This window comes from Elephantulus edwardii, unplaced genomic scaffold, assembly GCF_000299155.1.
Source record: "Elephantulus edwardii isolate Elephantulus edwardi_28Jun2011 unplaced genomic scaffold, EleEdw1.0 scaffold00035, whole genome shotgun sequence".
Taxonomy (NCBI): domain Eukaryota; kingdom Metazoa; phylum Chordata; class Mammalia; order Macroscelidea; family Macroscelididae; genus Elephantulus; species Elephantulus edwardii.
The window spans coordinates 11,353,070-11,374,686 of record NW_006399785.1 but is presented as its reverse complement, the minus strand read 5'-3'; positions in this window follow the sequence as shown (position 1 = coordinate 11,374,686).

Sequence of the window (21,617 nt, the reverse complement as noted above, 5' to 3'; positions counted from 1 at the left end):
TGTTCACTGTGGAGCCAAGCAAACTAAAGCTGTGTACAATCTCAATCTCTTCACCATCCATCCTGATGCTGCCAATTGGTCCAGTGGTGAGAATCTTTATCTTCTTGATATTATTTTTATTTTCTTGGTGTTGAGATGTAATCCATATTGAAAACATAAGTTTTTGATCTTTGCAGCAAGTTCTTCAAGAATTCCTCACTTTCAGTAAGCAAGGTTGTGTCATTTTATGTAACAGATTGTTGATGAATCTTCCTCTGATCCTAATGACACATTCTTCTTCCCAGAATTCAGCTTCTCAAGTGATTTGCTCAGTGTATACAATAAATAGGTATCTGTGATCTTCCCTTCCTTAATTATAAGGCTCATATTTTGGCATCCATCCACCTGACTCTATTTCTTAATTACTTCTGAACTCAGAAGGAGAAAGAATAATTAGCACCCTCACTCAAACTTAGACTTCACCCTGATGACCCCTTTTATAACTTATTTATAATGCAAGCAATTATATAATGTCTTATTCATATTTGCAACTAAGATACCATAAATATATAGAAAGAAGAGGACAAAGTGTCATTCTTCCTATAATTTTCTAGAGTCCAGAATAGTAAACTAATTTTTATTTGCAAGTAGTTTATGATTGACAAATTGGGGAGCAAGAAAAAGTATTTTAAAAATAGAAAATGGTACATTTTCTTTTAAAAATATTTTTTCTGAAATCCAAAGGTGATTATACTGTATGAAAATTTCTGAATCATAATTAACAGCACTAGAATAATTTATTTTATATTGGTTTACATACAAAATTAATTGTGCTTCATATTTTTCCTCATTTATGTTATGTTCCATACAATCATTGCCATACTTTGTATTTGATAAAATTAATCACCATTTAATTATACCCACCAATACCACATCTTTTCAGGTCCCCATAGGGTCTCTCCTATTTCCTTTATCCTCTTCATACACCCACCAAATTTTTTGACCCTGTGATTTTTCCCCCTGCCACCCTCACCTTTCTGCTCCAACTTTGAACCCCCATACACATTTTATGAGCTTTCCTTCTATTTCTTTTATTATTAATTTCAATGAAAATTTACAGAGACTTTGGATTTCCATTCATTCATTGTTGCACTTTCTTCCCTCCCAATCCTCCCCCCAGTACACTGCCCTGTTTGAAAAGTAAAAGAAAAATTCTTTCATTATTGTACAATCCCTCCCCCCAGGTCCACTCCACTATGCAGCCTTCGCTCTGGACGCCTGTCATGACAAAAACATCTAATCACATATCCTTTTTAAATAGTTTTCTCCCTCATCTGTTTCAACACAATATACATTATTGAACCCATCTTTCTCAGTCTCCCCCAAACCCTGACGTCAGTCCTGTTTACAGCAGTGGCACCATGCAGTATTTGTCCTTTTGTGAGTGAGATACTTCACTCAGCATAATGTCCTCCAGGGTCACCCATTTTGAATAGTATTGCATGAGTTCCTTGTTTTTCAATACAGCGTAGTATTCCACTGTGTGACTATACCAGAGCTTCTCTATCCATTCATTTGATGATGGGCACTTAGATTGTTTCCAACTCCTTTCTATTGTGAACAAAGCCGTAATAAACATAGCCTATGGTGATGAAGGAAGAAGTTCAAGCTTTTTTGAAGGAAATAGCAAAAAATAAGGCCCCAGGAATAGATGATATGCCGGTTGACGTATTTCAACTAACGGATGCTGCCCTAAACGTGCCAACTGACTGGAAGAGATCTATATTTGTTCCCATTCCAAAGAAGGGTGACCAAACAGAGTGTGGAAACTATAGAACAATCCTGTTGATTTCAAATGCAATCAAGATTCTACTGAAGGTTATCCAAAAACAACTGGAACAGCACATCAGCAGAGAACTGCCTGAAATCCAGGCTGGGTTTAGAAGGGGTCGTGGTACTAGGGATATTGTAGTTGATGTTAGATGGATCTTAGCTGAAAGCAGAGAATACCAGAATGTCTATCTGTGTTTCATTGATTATGCAAAGGCTTTGACTGTGTGGATCATAACAAACTGTGGCTGACTCTGAGAAGAATGGGAATCCCAGAACACTTGATCGTGCTAACGTGAAACCTATACTTGGGCCAAGAGGCAGTCATCAGAACAGAGCAGGGAAACACTGCATGGTTCAAAATTGGGAAAGGTGTACACCAGGAATGTGTCCTACCTCCATACCTTTTCAACCTATATGCAGAACAGATTATCCGAGAGGCTGGGCTCTATAGGAGAAGTGTGCTGTCAGGATTGGTGGAAGATCTATTAACAATCTGCGTTATGCAGATGACACAACCCTGCTTGCTGAAACTGAGGAGGTCCTGAAGCGCTTGCTGCAGAGGGTCAAGAACTGCAGTCTTCAGAATGGACTGAAGTTCAATGTCAAGAAGACAAAGATTCTCACCACTGGACCAACTGGCAGCAACAGGATGGATGATGAAGAGATTGAGATTGTTAACAACTTTAGTCTGCTTGGCTCCACGGTCAACACTCTTGGCACCAGTAGCCAGGAAATAAAAAAAACATTGTGATTGGAAAGTCTGCTCTTATGGACCTCTCCAAAGTACTGAAGATCAATGGTGTCACTCTGGAGACTAAGGTGCATCTGATACAAGCCATGGTCTTTGCTATCACTTGTTATGCATCAGAGAGCTGGACAATGACTAGGGAGCATAGAAGGAGAATTGATGCCTTTGAGCTGTGGTTCTGGAGAAGAGTATTGAATGTACCATGGACTGCCAAGAAAACAAACAGATTCAACCTGGAGAGGGTTGAACCAGGCTACTCCTTGGAGGCAAGGATTCTGGGGTTTCGTCTAACATACTTTGGACATGTTGTAAGGAGGGACAGGTCCTTGGAGAGAGACATCATGCTTGGGAGGGTGGAGGGACGGTGCAAAAGGAGAAGACCCTCTATGAGGTGGATTGATTCAGTGACTGGGGTAATCGGGATGGGTGTGTCAGAGGCAGTTCGATTGGGATAGGATAGAGCAGGGTTTAGGGCTGTTGTACATAGGGTCGCTATGAGTTGCAAGTGACTCAACGACACGTAACAACAAAAACAACAACATGCATATATCTGCTTGAGTGTCAGTTCTGGCCTCTTTGGGGTATATTTCCAGTAGTGGAATTGTTGCGTCAAATGGTATCTCTATTTGCAACTTTTTGAGAAAGTGCCATACCGCCTTCCACAGTGGTTGCACCATTTTACACTTCCACCCACAGTGAATAAGGTTTCCAGTTTCTCCACAACCTTGCCAGCATTTGCTGCTTACTGTTCTGTTAAATTTTGCTATTCTGACTGGGTTGAGATGATATCTCATAGTTGTTTTGACAGTTATCCTTCTATTTTTACAATAATGGTCTTCTGTTAACGGTTGTTCCTGTGAAACTGAGATTATGTATTTGGCACAATGCTCTCTAGCCTCTCCCAAGTTAAGTGGTATTTTTTTAAAATCATTGTTCCTCCATGCTGCCTAGTATTCCCTTGTTTGAATGCACCATAATCTCTCAATCTGTTTTGGTGCGATTGGACAGTTGGGCTGTTTCCACGTTCTTGTGATGGTGAGTTACTCTGCTATGAACATTGATGTACATCTCTCCCTTTGTGTCTTAGTTCTAATTTTCTCTGTGTATATTCCTAGCAGTGGAATAGCCGGCTGGTATGGAGCTACTATATCCAGCTTTTTGAAGAAAAGCCAAACTGCCTTACTGAGTGGTTGTACCATTTTACAATCCCACCAACAATTTATGAGTCTTCCTCTGTTTCCAATTTCTCTCTAACACTTATTTCTTGCTGGCCTAATAAAGTTGGCCATGGCTACTGGTGTAAGATGGTATCTCATCGTGGTTTTGATTTTCATCTTTCTTATTGCTGGTGACTTTGAGCATGTTTTCGTGTGTCTGTTGGCCATCCAAATGTGTTCTGTGAAAATTCTTTCCTTGCTTTTTGCCCATTTTAAAAATTGAATTTTCAGTCTTTTTCTTTAGAGACCCTGTAGGATTCTGTAAACTTTTGTCATAACACCCTTATCAGAGATGATATTGCTAAATGTTTTTTCCCAGTCAGTAGGATTTCTTTTCACCCAATTGGAAATTTTTTTTTAATATCCACAGGGACTTAATCTATAGAGAGCTCCACATATTAATTTTGTCCTCTCCTGTCTGTGCATTTCTGGCTGTATTTGGCAGTCTTGTTGTAACAGGCTAGGCCTTTGAGATTCTTCCCATTTTGTCCCTTACTATAACTATGGTTTCAGACCTGAGTTGATTTTTGTGTATGATGTGACATGTGACTCCTACTTCAGCTTTCTGCAGGTAGCAGCCCAGTTTTGCAAGCATCATTTGTTGAAGAAGGTGATATTTTCCCACGTGATAGATTTTGTCTCCTTGTTGAGTATCAATTGATCATAGGTAGATGGTTTAATTTCTGGGTTCTCAATTCTGTTCCATTGATCTATGTGCCTGTCATTGTACCAGGTATCATACTGTTTTGGTTATTACAGGTGTAGTAGGTTTGAGATTAGGAAGTGCTACACCTCTCCATATCCTCCCTCCCTTTCCTCTTCAAATACACTTAATAATTGCCTCTTGTATCTCCTTAAAACATGAATTTGGTGTCTGTATTGGGATTACATTAAACATGTAGACTGCTTTTGGTAGGTTTGTCTTTTGCACAATATTGAATCTTCCTATCCATAAACAGAGAATATTTTTCTGTTAAAGAAGACCTAAGTAAAGTCTTTCATTGTTTCTTGCAGAAGTGTATTGTAGGTTTTTTGTAAAGGTCTTTTGTAATGTTTGTTGTTGTTAGGTAGTGTTGAGTCGAGTATGACTCCTAGCGACCCCATGAACAAAAGATCTGAACCCTGCTCTATTCTGTGTCATCCTCACACTTCCTGACACACAAGAGCCCGTTGCAGCAGTCCCTGCATCAATCCTCCTGGTTGAAGTTCTTCCTCTCGTTTCTGACCATCCACCCTTTCCAGCATCATGTCCTTCTCCAAGGAATAGCACATCCTAGCAACGTGCCCAAAGTATGTGAGGAAAAGCCTGATAATTCTTGCCTCCAAAGAACACTCCAGCTGCACCATCTCCAGGACATACGTTTGTTCTCTTGGCCATCCATGGGATGTTCAGTGCTCCACTCCAACACCACAGCTCAAAGGCATCAATTCATTTCCTGTCATCCTTATCCATGATCTTTCTGATTACTTGTCATGCATACGAGATTTGGACAATAAATAAAGATGTCAGAAAAAGGATTGATGCCTTTGAGCTCTGGTGTTAGAGAGGAGAACTGAACATTCCATGGACAGCCGAGAAAATGAATATATCTTGGAGAGGGTGCAGCCAGAATGCTCTTTGGAGGCAAGAATGATGAGGTTTTGTCTAACAGGCTTTGGACATATTGCTAGGAGGTGCTGTTCCTTGGAGAAGGACATGATGTTGGGAAGGGTGGAGGATCGGTGAAGAAGAGGAAGACCCTTGGCCAGGGGGATTGACAAGGTGACTGTTGCAATGGGCTCTTGTGTGTTAGGAAGTGTGAGGAAGGCACAGGGCAGGACTGGTTTCAGATCTTTTGTTCAGAGGGTCGCTATGATTTGTGCTCGACTCAGTGGCACCTGACAACAACAACAACTACATGATGCTGCCAATTGGCCCAGTGGTGAGAATCTTTGTCTTCTTGATGCTTAGCTTCAATCCATATTGAAGACTGAAGTCCTTGACCCTCTTTCTGCAGCAAGCGTTTCAGGTCTGCTTCAGTTTTAGCAAGCAAGGCTGTGTCTTCTGCATAATGGAGGTTGTTGATGAGCCTTCCTTCAATCCTGATGCCACATTTCTCCTCACAAAGTCCAACCTCCCGAATGATCTGTTCTGCATATAGATTAAAAAGATATGGAAACAGAGCACATCCCTGATATTATTATTTCCTGATTTCGAAACATGCAGTGTTTTCCTGTTCTTCTCTGAAAACTGCTTCTTGGTCCAAGTATAGGTTTCACACAATCACAATCAAATTTTCTGGGATTTCTATTCTCCTCAGGTTAACCACAATTTGTTATGATCCACACAGTCAAATGCCTTTGCATAGTCAATAAAACACAGATAGATATCCCTCTGGTACTCTTTGCTTTCTACCAAGATCCACCTGACATTTGGTGATAATGTCTCTAGTGCCACAGCCTCTTCTAAATCCAGCTGGTATTTCTGGTAGTTCTCTGGGTAATCTTTAGCAGGATTTTACTTGCACGTGGTATGAGAGGTATTGTATGATAATTTCCACGATACATCACATCACCTTTGTTTGTAATGGGAATAAATATTAATCTCTTCCAGTCAGTTGACCAGGTAGTTGTCCTCCAGATTTCTTGGCACAACCTGGTGAGCACGTCCAGGGAAGCATCTGTTCATTGAAATATGTGAATTGGTATTCCATAAAGTCCTAGGGCTATATTTTTTGCTAAGTCCTTCAGAGCAGCCTAAACTTCCTCCTTCATCACCATTGCCTGTTGATCTTATGTTGTTTTCTTGAAATTCTTCTGGGCCAGCCAATTCTTTCTGGTACTGTGACATCTTTTTTTAAAATTGTGGTTTTAAAAAGAACGTATTTTACACTGGTTTACAAAGTTCATAAAGTTCAGATATATTGTTTTGCATGCTGTACCTTCTTTTAATACTTCCTGGGCCATTCAATATTCTATTCATAGCATTCTTAAGTATTGCAACTGGAGGCTTAAATTGGTTTCTTATTTCCTTCGGCTTAAGCAATGCTGATCGACTATGGCCCTTTTGATTTTTGGACTCCAGCTCTTTGCACATTTCATTATAGTGCTTTGCTTTGTCTTTTCATGCTGCCTTTTGAAATCTTCTATTCAGCTCCTCAAAACCTTGATTTCTTCCCCTCACTTTGACTTCTCGGGGCTCTATTGGGATATTCAAAATCTCTTCTGACATCCATTTTAGTCTTTTCTTCTTCTTCTGTCTTTGTAGTGACCTTTTGCATTCTTTGTGGATGATATTCTTGCTGTTCTCCCACAGTTCATCTGATCTTTGTTCATTAGTGAACCTTTTCCTGAGCTGGTTTTTAAATTCAGGAGGGACATACTCAAGGTCAAATTTTGATTTTTGCAGATTTCATTCGACCTTCTTTAGCTTTAATTTGAACTTGCATATGAGTAGTTAATGGTTTGTTCCACAATCAGGACGTGGCCTGCTTTTCGCTGCTGATATTGAACTTCTCCAATGATTCATTCCACAGATGTAATCAATCTGATTCCTGTACATACTATCAGGTAAAATCCTCGTGAATAGCCTGCTTTTATGTTTTTTTTAAAGGTCTTTGCTTTGAATATATAATTGACTGTGCAGAATTCTCATTCTATCCCCAGCCTTATTTCTGTCACCAAGTTAACTCTTTCCGGCTACTAATCCTTCTTCCTGGTTTCCAACTTTTGCATTCCAGTCACCTATTACTATTAAGGCAACTTTGTTGCATGGTTGATTGATTTCTGACTGAAAATGTTGGTGAAAATCTTCTGTTTTCTCCTCTTTGGTTCTGGTTGTTGGTTCATAAATTTGAATGATAGTGGTATTAACTTCCTTGTATGCAAATGGATATTATCCTGTCAAGGTGGATCTAGAAATGGCCTTTTAAAACTGTGAAAGCGACTCAAGTTTTTCACACCTTGTCACCTTCAGTGTAGTAGATTATATGATAATTTGATTTAAAATTTCCAATGCTAATTTACCTCATCTTACCAATATCCAGTATTTATGCATTCCATTTCTTTCTTAACACTGTCTAGTTTTTCTATATTCATGCTTCTCATATTCCATGTTTCAATCATTAGTTTCTTCTTACAACTTTTCTTCCTGTTTTGTGTTTCCAAATTTGAGGCCTCAGCCTCAATTGCCATATATGTTATTCTACTCTATGTGTGCTCTATTGTACATAGGGTTTTTGAAGGCGTGTTATATTTCGGAAGTGAATGGCCAATCTTTCTCCCTAGACTGTCTTAATTTGGATGCTTAACTTTGGAACAATATATGATAGACAAGCATTTTAAGGAAAGGAGCAAATGAAAGACACTTCCCTTTACAGAGATAACCATACCTGCAGTGCCCTCCCATTGTCTTCCCTCCCTCTTCTTTCTTTCTTCAATTCTTTTAATCATTGTTTTATGTATTTTTCAGTTCTATCATTTGGTGCACGAATGTTGGTTAAGGTTACGTCTTCTTGACTTATTGTGCCTTTAATCATTACAAAGGGAGCTCTGGTGGCCTAGTGGCAAGAAGCTGCACTTCAATCCCAAAGGAACGTGGTTCGAGGACACCAGCTTCTCCATAGGAGAAAGATGGGCATTCTCCTGTGTGATTAATTGCCTCTGAAAAATGCCCGGAGGGTCAGCTATTCATCAGTTCCAACTCTATGGTGCACAACAACAACAACAAAAATCATTACATAGTGCCCTTTGTTACCTTTTTTTTTAATTTTTTTTCCCTTTGTTACCTTTTATGTTGGTTTTCATCCTGAAGTCTTTTTATCAGAGATTAGTATTGCCACTTCTGCTTTTTTTGTGGATGCCATTTACTTGGTATATTTTTTTTTAGCCTTCATTTTTAGTTTATCTTCTTCCTCATTTCTTAGATGTGTCTCTTGTAGGCAACATATTTATGGGCTTTTTTTTTTTTTAAAATCCATTCTTCTACCTTTTTTCTCTTAGTTGGTGCATTTAGTCCATTTACTTTAAGTGTGATTTGTGTAGGCCGGTTGTTTACATTATCATTTTTTTTTGTTTCCAGTTACTAGAGTCGACCTTTGAAAGCAGGAGTAGCATCTACTTCTAAACAACACGCCTTCAGAAACTCTATGAACTTTGATAAATGTTGATAGTTGTAGAGGGGCTTCAGGCCTTTTGTTCATAGTGTCACTATGGGTCGTGTTCGACTTGAGGGCAATCAACAACAGCATAGTCCACATACTTCTCTTGGTGTCTCTATGTGAAGGACTTCTCTTAAAATTTCTTGACGATTTGATCTTGTTCTCACAAATTTCTTAAGTTCCTTCTTTGCCACAAATAAACTGACTTCTCCTTCATCTTTGTTGGACAGCTTTTCTGGGTACAGGATCCTTGGTTGGCAATTGTTTTCTTTCAGCTTCCTGTATATGCCATCCCATTGTCTTCTTGCTTGCATGGTTTCTGCTGAGAAACAGATCTCAATATAATTGTTTCACCTTTGTAGATGATTCTTTGTTTTTCTCACACTGTGTTTTTTAGAGTGTTTTACTATAATATGTCTCCATGTTTTTTCTTTTTGGGCCTAGTCTATTTAGTGTTTGCTGAGCTTCCTGAATGTGGATTTTTCTGTTCTTCATAATACTTGGGAAGTTTTCTTCTGGTACTTCTTCCACAATTTTATCAGTGATTTACCTGTCCCTCTCATGTCTGGACTCCAATCATATGCATCTTGTTCTTTTTGATGTCATCTCACATAATGATTTGTATGTATGTGTATGTGTGTGTGTGTGTGTGTGAGAGAGAGAGAGAGAGAGAGAGAGAGAGAGATTTATTTATATATCTTAATTTTCTTTACATTTGATCTCTGATTTTTCTTTTAGTATGTTTCCATTTTTGGTTCTGGTCTTCCAGCTCACTTGATTCTCTATTCTAACACCTCTGTTATATTTTTTGTCCCTCAAGCATGTTGGAGAGATTTATCATTTTGGTCTTAATATTCTGGATTACATTTTCATTCATTTCTGTGAATTCTAGTATTGTGTTGGCTGTACCCTATCTGTCCTGTGATGTTTTTTTAAGTTTTTGTACCTCTTTAGCTATTGTTTCAATTTTTCTTGCATCTTTTGAATTTTCTTCCATAGTTTTTGAAGTTTCTCCTCATTTATATATTTCTTCCGGCTCCCTGTCAACTCCACAACCATATAATTTTTTTCCCTGGTTTTCTGACTCTGAGGTATTCACTTTTTTTTCCTGGCTCCCATTGTTTCTTCAATTACTTGTACTTCTTCTGTGGCTGTGCATGACTCCATATCAACATAAATCTTCTGCCTCCTTGATTCTGGGGTCTTCATTAGGTCTGGAATATGCTCTGCTTTTTCTGGAGAAGACATCATTTATGTTTTCCACAATGTTGGAAACTATCTGCTGCTTTCTTGACATTATGTGAAGGGTTTTTTGGTAAGTGTTAGGCAGTTTTTATTGTGTCTGAATAAATTGTTGATGGTTCTTATCTTTATGGTGTTACTGATTAGTTGTCAGCTTAAAATGTTCAATCTATGAGATGTGCCGCTCACACTACTGGAAGTCCTTTCTGAGAATGTTTGCTTTCCCTAAGCTTAAAATGTTCAATCTATGAGATGTGCCGCTCACACTACTGGAAGTCCTTTCTGAGAATGTTTGCTTTCCCTAAAGACCTTCATGTTCTCTCTGGTCTAAAGTGTAGCTCTGCAAAAATCTCGTCTTATAGTATAGTCCTCTCTCCCAGAATCTATTGTCCTCCTTTGTCTACAGAGTGGCAAAGTGGTGTGAGACTTGGTGTCCCACTTAAGTAGTTTCTGTTCAGGGGGCTTTGAAAGCAGCTTTCTCTTTAGTACCTCAGCATGCCAGAGAAAGTGAGGCCTTTTTCTCTCCTGCACTTGAAAGTGCTGGCTCTGGGAAACAGAATCTCTCCTAATGACATATTCTCTCCTCTTTGGTCTGTGGTTCACAGCCAAGTTCCTCAACTCTCTTCTCCACTCTCTCTGGTGGATTGGGGGTGGTGGGGGGAGATCTTTCTCTTCTGTCTTGTCCTAGGTAAGGATGACATCTTGTTTAGATTCTGTATACTAGTGATCCTCTCTTGGTTCTTTAGAACTGTGGCCCTCACAGCAAATTGGGATTGCCTGTTATCAAGCAGAGAAAGAAGAAATGACAGATGGGGTGGTGTAGGGAAGGGGCTGGTGGTCCTTCTGTCCTGGGAACATCTGCTGGTCTCTCTCTGGGGGTAAGTAATGAGATTTCTGGTGGGCAGGCTCAGGGGTGTGACATACATGTTAGCAATCAGGGGAAGAAGCAATGGCAGATGAGATGGTGTAGGGAAGGGGCTGGTGTTCCTCCTGTCTTGAGAGAGTCTGCTAGTCTCTCCTAGAACAATTTCTGAGGGCGTTACTCTGAGATGACCAAATTTAACATGTGGTGATTAAATCCACAAACTACCTTGAACTAATTAATTCTTCATAAGATTTGATTTATTAATTATTGATTGGGAAGTGTACGGGCTCATTGGTAAGAAGTTACACTGCCAAATCAAAGGAATGTGTTTCTAATCTACCAGCTTCTCAGCAGAAGAAAAATAGGCAATCTCCTCCCATGCAATTCACTGGCTCTGAAAACTTGCTGGAGGGTCAGCTATGAGTTGGTTTCGACTTGACAATGGTACCCATGATCAGAACCTTGAGCTATGTAGGACAAGGTCTGGAAAGCAGTTTTAAAGGGATTTATAGACGTCAGTGTGGCACACAATGATTGTTTGCTGCTGACTGAAGGGTTGGAGATTTGAACTAATATCGAGGCTCTCTAAGATCTCAGGTGGTCTAGTGGGTGAGGAACTGCACTACAAACCTAAAGGCACGTGGCTTGAATTCTCCAGCTACTCAAAGGAAGATGAGCAGTCTTCTGTGAGATTGGTTGTTGCTGTTATGCATCATTAAGTTGCCTATTACCCATAGTGACTCTATGAAAACAGCTCTGAACCTTGGCCTATCCTGCACCATCCTCACCATGTCTGATAGGCATGAGCCCATTGTTAAAGCCATTGTGTCAATCGATCTCATTGGAGGGCTTCTTCTCCTTCTCTGACCGTCTATCTTTCTGAGTATAATGTATTTTTCAAAAGACTTTCCAGTCCTAAGAAAATGCCTAGAGTTTGTGAGATGAAGGTTCATCATCCTTGTTGCTGAGGTTGGTTGCACCTCCTCCAAGACAGACTTGCTTGTTCTTTTGGCAAGATGTGAGATATTCAGCACTCTTCTTCAACACCACAGTTCAAAGATATTGATTGGTTTTCCTGTCATTCTTATTCATAGTCCAACTTTCAGACGCATAGGAAGTAAAGACTATAACTTAGATCAGGAGCATTGTAATGTGTAAACTGATATCACTATTCATTAGCACTTTGGAGAAGTCCTTAACAGTACTTTTCCCCAGTATTCCATGTCTTTTGATTTCTTGTTTGCTGTTGCCATGGTTGTTGATTGTAGATACAAGTAAAAGGAAATCACTGACAACTTCAATCTTTTCTCCATTTGTGATTATGTTACCTATTGGTCCAGTGATGAGACTTTCCACTTTCTTGATGTTGAGATGCAATCTACATTGAAGGCTGTAGTGCTTTCTGCGTCAAATACTTCAAGTCCTCTTCACAAGCAAGGATGTGTCATCTGCATAATGCAGGTTGTGGATGAGTCTTCCTCAATTCTGATGCCACAGAATTCAACTTCATAGCATTCAACTTCTTGAATGATTTGCTCAGCATACAGATTGAATAGGTTTGGAGAAAAGTTCAAACCCTGATACACACCTTTCCTGATTTTAAACCATACAGAGTTCCCTTGTTCTGTTTGGAAAACACCTTCTTAATCTAGGTAAATGTTTCATACGAGCACAAAACATCATAGAATTCCCATTCTCTATATTAGCCATAATTTGTTATGATTCACACAGTCTACTGCCCCTGAAGAGTCAATGAAACATACATAACAAACTTTCTGGAATTCTCTGCTTTCAGCCAAGTTGCATCTGGCAATGATATCCTTCACTCCATGGCCTCTTCTGAATCCAGGTAGAATTTCTGGAAGTTCTCTGTTGATTTACTGTTCTAATAATTTCGAAATAATCTTCATCAAGATTTTAATTGCACGTGATATTAATGATATTGTTAGATAATGTCTATATTCTGTTGGGTCACCTTTATTTTGAGAATGAGAGCACATATGTATCTCTCCCAGTCAGTTGGCCAGGCAGCTGTTTTCCAAATTTCCTGGCATAAATTAGGGAGCACATTCAGGTCTGCATGTTTCCTAAAACATGTCATTTGATATCCCATCAATTCCTGGGTCTTTGTCTTTTGCCAAAGCCTTCAGTGTAACTTGAACTTCTTCCTTTATTACCATTGGGTATTGATCATATGCAACTTCATAAAAGGTTTTGTGCCAACCAATTCTTTTTGGTACGTTGTGATTTACTACTTCTGAAAACTTGCTGGATTGTTGGCTATGATTTGGTTCTGAACTCATAGCATAGAAAAACAACAATACTAAAGGCTAAGGGGAAAGACCTGTTCATCTGTTCCCATGAAGAATACAGCTGAGAAAGCTCTAAGGAGTATCTTTGATGCACTAAGTAAATGCTTAATTTCCAACTAAAAGGTAGAGAGATTGAATCTACCAGCTTCTACACTGGAGAAAAGACTTAACAGACTTAACAGTTTTTATCCGTGAAGATTTCAGCATAGAAAACACTACGGAGTCTGTTCTCCTCTGTCCTGTTAGGTCACTGTGAATTAAAATTGATAATGAAAATTATCATAAGTAAAACAGTTAACCCTGAGGATTTTATCTCCCTATCTTTGGGGGAAAGGTAAACTATAAGCTGCCGAGGTAGGCATCTTGTTTGCCTGCCGTTCATCACTGCATTCCCAGAATTAGTATATCACCTGGTGTGCATTAAGGGCTTGGCAAATGCCTGACTACAAAATGAAAGACTATTACAGTGAGTATTTCTCATATAAAAAATAAAGATAGAACTAAGCATTGGACACTATATACAGGACAAGGGGAATGTCCAGCCTGGTGGGAGAAGAAGACACATGGTGAGAACAAAAAAGCTTAGTTGCCATATTTGGGAGTCTTGTCTCTCCTGGAGACACTTAAAAAGTATGACCCTTACCCATATTCACCCCTCTCAAACAATATTACTTTATCAGGCTCTGGGCACTAGGATAGCAACTGCAAAGACAATGAGATAGACAAGCGCTCTGTCTTCAAACAGAAGATCTAGCATTTTCTGCCGGACAAGAGTTAAGTGGGAAAAGGGGACAAGAATCAAGGCACATGCCCAGTACTTTCTCTGCTCTGTGGATCCTCAGGACATGGGATCAACTACTTTATCTCCAGTGCAATCTGTGGGAAAAGACACGAAAGCGTCTCTAAAAAATAACCAAAGGTCCTGTCTTTAAAGAAGTAAGGAAGAGAAATTGGGGCAGCACCTCAAGCAGAAACCAGTTGGCTTTTGGTGTGAATGTGTCACTTATCTAATGTGAAATGTGTAAGATGCCAGGGCTAAGTCTGAGAGAGTTCAAGAGGCTTTTATCCATTTAGAAATTACAATAGTCCTATTATTCAACACTTCTGCCAATATTGGCTTCTAGCATAAGAGAGCGTGGACAATAGAAAGAACAGTGGAAAAGTTGGAGTTGGAGAATCTGCCAGTGAGTCCCTGCTCAGCTTCTTCCCAGTTCTTTAGTCTTAAGGGTGTAGTTTAACTTTCCCAGTTGAATCACTTACACATCAGAAATTTAAATAAAAGCTCTAACATATCTTAATTTTAAAGAGATGAAGCTAGTTAATCCATGTGAAGTGCATAATAATGTTCCTATCATACAGTACTTTGAAAAGAATAGGAATCCTAGAATACTTAATTGTGCTTATGCAAAATCTATACTTAGGCCAAAAGGCTATTGAGCGAACAGAGCAAAGGAACACTACATGGTTTAAAATTAGGAAAAGAGTGCATCAGGGTTGTATCCTCACTCCATAATTATTCAATCTGTGTGCTGAGCAAGTAATTAAAGAAACTGGATTCTATGAAGAAGAATGTGGAGTCAGGTTTAGAGGAAGACTAATCAATAACCTTTGGTATGTAGATGATACGGCCTTGTTTGCTTAAAGTGAGGAGGACTTGAAGTATTACCTTCAGAAGATCAAAGAGTATATAGTCTTCAATGTAGATTGTATCTCAGTGTCAAGAAAACAAAAAAAATTCTCACCACTGGACCAATGACATCACGATAGATGGAGAAAAGATTGAAATTGCCAATGACTTTATCTTACTTGGATCCACACTCAGTACACTTGGTAACAGCAGTCAGGAGATCAGTATTGCATCAGGAAAGTCTGAGGTCAGGAACTTGTCCAAATTATTGAGGAGTAATTATGTTAGTAGTTATGTTAGTTTGCATGCTAAGGTGCACTTTATTCAAGTCATTGTCTTTTCAATTACTTGCTGCACTACTGAGATAAAGACCGTGAATAAGGATGACAGAAGAATCTATACCTTTGAACTGTGGTGTTGGAGGACAGTACTAAATAACTGACAGTTAAAAGAATAAATAGATATGTCTTGGAGAAGGTGCGGTCAAAGTACTCTTTGGAAGCAAAGAGGATAAAACTTTGTCGCACACCCTTTGAGCATGTGGCTAGGAAAGGCTATTCCTTGGAGAGGGCCGTCATGCTTGGAACGGTGGAAGGTCAACAAAAGAGAGGAAGACCCTCAACCAGGTGGACTAACAGAGTGACAGCAGCCATTGTGTCAGAGACTGTGAGGATGGCACAGGATAGGAAAGGGTTCATATCTAGTTATGTTCATGGGTTGCTATGAGTCGCACTTCACTTGATGTCACCTAACAACAATAACAACAACAATCATGCAACAAGCAAGTTAATGTTCCCTCTCTCTCAAACTCTCATTCCCTTGGAGTTGGAACACACTCATAACTGACTCTCTCTTGGGTCCCAGAAGCTGTAAATTGAACGGGAGAAGATTGACTATCTTTTTCCAGTGGAATAGCGGATGGAGCTAATAATCATGTCTGCCACATTGACATTATCTTGTTTGTCCATTTGTCATACCTTAGAGACTTTTATGTTGCTGTGACGCTGGAAGCTATACCAGTGCAGCCATCCTTGGTGGACAAGTTTCAATGACACTAAGACAGACTAGGAAGCAAGACTGGTCATCCACTTCTGAAATAGTAGTTCCTGAAAATCCTACAAATAACAGTGGGACACTGTCTGATATGTCAAGAACAACCACCGTATTAATGTGCTTTTCCGTAAACATTACTACTGCTTTACCTAAGTCACAGTATTGTCAGACGGAATGAAGGATGTGAGTTCCAGTGTTTCAGTGTTGTATGTGCGTGTAAATATCTGTTGCTTCAAATGTAGTGAAAATGACAAGTTGCTGTGGAGCTGATTCCAAGTCATGGTAAGTGCAAGTGTGTTGGAGAAAAATCTTTCTCCATTGCAATGGGCACATTTCCAAGAGTGTCTTCTGAGGTACTCCTCGGTGGACTCAAACCACCAAGGTTTTGCTTATCAGATGAACATTTGAACTTTTTACAACACTCTAGGACATCTGGAACATAGTTACTATTGCTGCTATTGAGAGCTGGAATTGATTTCCACTCGTAAGTGACCCACATGTGCAGAGTAGCTACATAGTTTCAAGACTGAGACTTCGGGGCAAATTGCCAGGCGTGTCTTTGCGAGGTGTCTCTGAAGAGGTTCAAATTGCCACCTTTCTGGGTTATCGACAGACGACAGACGTTTAACTTTTTACTATCATGCTGAGACTCCTTCTTGGAATTTTGTGTTCTGTTATCGGGTGACAATGAGTTAGCCTGCTTCATAGTGATCTTGTGATAACAGATGGATGTCCAGTCTGATTCTGAGGCACCTTCACAGACTCTGCTGTGCGTAAGTCCGTTGTTGCATCACAGGTCTCTCCATCTAGGTGAGAGTTTTCCGATTTCCTTACTGTCTTCTTTACCAAGCATGATATCATTTTCCCAGGGACTAGTCCCTACTGACAACGTACTCAAAATATATAAGACAGAGTCTTACCATCTCTGAGTGTGTGAACTCTGGAGTTGTTGTTATGTACCTTTGAGTAAGAACTGACTCACAGGTGAGCCTCTGGCGTGTTTTCAGAGGCAGTAAATTGGCCTGGAAGAGATTGCCGGTACTTCTTCTTCACAGCAGCTGGTGGACTTGCTCCATCCGTAAGGCTTCAGGACTGCAGCACAATAACAGCAGTCATTTTCTAAATGGTACAACAATGTTTCAATTTTAACACTTGAATGGGCTGCTCTGGTGGCTGTGGTCTGAATGTTGCCCCGTCCCTCAGTCAAACCTCAACATGAACAGAGTTGAAAGGAGAAGGGATATGTTAGTGTACGCTGTTCCCTGAGGCAAGGAACCCTGATGTTGCAGTGTGTAAACTGTTGGGCTGCTAACTAAAAGGTTGTTGGTTTGAATCTGCCACCTCCTTGGGAGGAAGTTGAAGAGTCTTCTCCCATAATGACTGAGCCAGGCTTGACTTGATGACATTAACTGGCTTCCTGAATTCATTTCCTGTTCTCAACACATAATCAAGGGTTTGTTTGCTTGACAGTAAAGAGTCTGGTTCAGAGAAGATGCTGCATCTCAGCATGAGAACAGGGTTGCTGGTATTATCTCAAGATCCAGACAAGGTGGGCTGTTTTTGGAAATACGGGGGTGTGCTGCTAATTATGTCACCCCTCACCATTGCTACTTTTGTAATATATTATTAGTCATCATCATTCCAGCAATTTAAATACTCATCGTTCTAAATAAAGACTGAATACTGAACTCCAAACCCACTATAATAATTATCTTTACAAATGATACATTTAGAAACCCAATCTTCTTTGAATAAAAGAAACTTATTTGAAGATTGGTAGGAAAATTGGAGAATAACCAAGCTCTTGGCCACCCATTATTTTTTTAAAAACATACTTCTAACCAGTTGAGGCTCGCCAACCTTCTCTGTGACTGTCCTATGACCTGTGTTGATCAGGTAAATGAATTGGCATCTCTGGGTGTGTACAGTTATGAACAGGGATGTGAAAGTGACCACAGATGTTATGTTCCTTCCCCAGTGAAAGAAGTTTGAAAGGCGGTGGAAGCTGATTTGCACAAATTCCTTCCACCATCCACCTTAGAGCTTTTGTTGGGTGCTGTCAAGGCAGCTAGACTTATAGTGACCTTCTGAGGAGATCCAAACCTTACCCAATCCTATATCGCCTCCACCATGCTTACCTATCACTGCAGTAACTATTTCATTCCATCTTGTTGAGTGTCTTCCTTTCATTCACTAACATTCTTTTCCAATGTGATGTCTTTTTCCCAGGACTGGCACCTCTTGATAACACGTCCACAATATGTGAGACTAAGTTTCATGAGTCTTGCCTCTAAGAACAGCCCAACTGCACTTCCTCCAAGATAGATTTGCACCCCTCTTTTGACAATCCATAGGATATTCAATAGTCTTTGTCAGCACTGAAGTTTGGCATCAATTCTTCTTTGATCTTCCTTATTCATTGTTCAAATTTCATATGCATATGAAGCAATTGAAAATACCATGTCTTTTATGGTCAGATGCACCTTAGTCTTTAAACGGATATCCTTGCTCTTTGCTACTTTGGTGAGTATCCTGATTTACCTAGTGCACTTGCTGCTCAACATCAAGAAAACAATGATCCTCATCACTGGGCCAATAAACAGTATCATGATAGATGAAGACAGGATTGAGGTTAATGACTTCATCTTGCTTGGATCCATACAACACCCTTGGCACCAGCACTCAGGAAATCAAAAGGCGAGTTGCTTTAGGAAAGTCTGCCATTAGGGACTTCTCCAGAGTGCTAAAGGGAAGCAACGTCTGTCTAGGAACTAAGGTGTACCTGATCTAGGCCATGGTTTTCTCAGTTGCTTGCTATGCATCTGAGGGCTAGACAATGACTAAGGATGATAGGAGAAAAATCTACACATTTAAGGTGTGGTGCTGGAGAAGAGCATTGAACGTACACAGACCACCAAGAAAACAGACAGATCTCTCCTGGAGAGGGTGAAATCAAGTCGCTCCTTGGAGGCAAGGATTTTACAGCTCCATGTCACATTCTCTTGGCTTGTGACCAGAAGGGATGTCCTTTGAGAAGGACATCATGTTTGGAATGGTAGAAGCTCAGTGCAGAAGAGGAAGACCGTGAATGGGATGGATTGACAAAGTGACTGTGGCAATGGGGGCAGCTGTGTTGAAAATGTCATTGACAATGCAAAGGCATTTTACTATGTGGGTCACAGCAAATTGTGGGTAAACTTGAGGAGAATGGGAATCCCAGAACACTTGATTGTGCTTATGTGAAACCTATACTTGGACTAGGAAGCAGTCCTTAGAAGAGAGCAGGGAAACCCAGCATGGTTCAAAATCAGGAAAGGAGTGCATCAGCGATGTCTCCATACCTTTTCAATCTGTGTGCAGAACAGATCATTCAGGAAGTAGGGCTTTATGAGGAAGAATGTGACATCAGGATTGGAGGAAGACTCATCAACACCCTCGTTATGCAGATAACACAAGCCTGCTTGCTGAAACTGAGGGGGACTTGAAGTGTTTGCTGCAGAAAGTTAAGGACTGTAGTCTTCAATATGGATTGAAGCTCAACATCAAGAAGACAAAGATTCTCACCAATGCGCCAATTGACAGCATCAGTATGGATGGAGAAGAGATTGAGGTTGTTAACATTGCAGCTTGCTCAACTTCATACTTAACACTCTTGGCTCAGGAAATAAAAAGACAAATTGCATTTGGAAAATCTACTATCAGGGACCTCTCCATAGTACTGAAAAAAACCCTATTTCAGTCTAGAGTTTAAGGTGTGCCTAATCCAGGCTATGGTTTTTGCAATTACTTGCTGTGGATCAGAGATCTGGACAATGACTAAGGATGATAGAAGAATCAATGCCTTCAAATTGTGGTGCTGGAGAAGAGCCTTGAACATACATACCATGGATGACCAAGAAAACAAATTGGTCTGTCTTGGAGAGGGTGAAACCAAGTTTTTCCTTGGGGGCTAGGGCTTCGAAGCTCCATGTCATACACTTTGGGCATGTGGCCAGGAGTGACTGGTCCTTGGAGAAGGACATCATGCTTGGAAGGGTGGAGAGACAGTGCAGGAGAGGAAATCGCTGGATGAAATGGATTGATCCAGTGAATGGGGGTTGATGTGTCAGAATTAGTGAAGTTAGCTTAGGACAGGGCTGGGTTCAGAGCTACTCTACACAGAGTCACTATGGGCTGTAGGCTATTTGACGGCATGTAACAACAACAATGTCGAAAATGGTGTGGTTGGTACAGGATAGGGCAAGGTTCATAGAGTCACTATGAATCATAGCCAACTCAGTGGCACATAACAACAACAATGACAAAAGAAGAATTAATGCCTTTGGACTGTGATGCTGAAAAAGAGTGTTGAACATATACCACAGACAGTAAGAAAACAAACAGTTCTGTCCTAGAAAGAGTGAAACCAGGTTTCTCCTTGGAGGCAAGGATTCTGAAACTTCATCTCAGATACTTTGGGCATGTTGTCAGGAGTGGTCAATCCCTGGAGAAAAACACCATACTCGAAAGGGTGGAGAGTTAGTTCTGGAGAGTAAGACCTTGGATAAAATAGATTGACATAGTGACAGTGGCAATGGGGTCAGGTGTTCAGAGACAGTGAGGTTGGCTCAGGATAGGGCAGGGTTCAGAGCCGTTGTTCATAGGGTTACTATGAGTTGCAGTAGACTTGATGGTATATAATAACAACATGTCATAATTGGAGTTTGTGTGGTGTAGTCTGTAGCTTATTGTGTTGCTTACTAAAACCAAAACCAAAACAAACAACAACAAACCAAACAGAAACAAACAAAAAACCAAATAACCCCCCCCCCAAAAAAAGCAAAACAAAACCCCAACAGTTTTTGGTGGCTAAAATCTGGGGTTGAGATGTGCAGTCTCCTTGTCGTCGTAAGACTGTTGTTGCTGTTTTGTGCTGTTGAGTCATGTGCAACTCATAGTGTAACTTTGAACAGTAGCTCTGAACCCTGCCCTATCAGAGCCAGTCTCACAGCCTCTGCTGCACCTGCCCCATCACCACTTTCACTGTGCCAATGAGTAACAACTGGTTTGACAGGAGTGAGTCTGATTTCTTAGTTTGACTGTCATTAATAAGGAGCACAGGGCATGGCATTTTAGCTACTAATTTCAAGGTTAGTGGGTTCAAATCCACCAGTGATTCCTTGGAATACATATCAGAAGTCTCCTCTTATAAACATTTATAGCCCCCAAAACCTGATGGAGGACCATTATGAATATCAAAATCAAGGGCAGTGGGTTAAAGTCCTTATTAAAGAGCTTTGGGAATGCAGTGGTTAAGTGCTCAGCTATGAACCAAAAAGTCCACAAAAAAACCCACCCACAGCCTGCTGGAGAAAGATGTGTCAACTTCCACACCGAAACCGAGCCTCACTGACACTGAATGCGTTCAGATGAATTGTTACAAATCTCTGTGGAGTTTCTGAGGCTGTAAATCCGAAGCCATGAGGTTAGTATAAATTATTTGCTATTCCATGCTGCCACCTAGTGAAATCCACTGGTGTGATCATAAGGAAGCCAATAGGATTTGTTTTCAGATTTTATGCTTTTGTAGGAACTTTGAAAAAGCATTGCCATTCTCCAGAGCT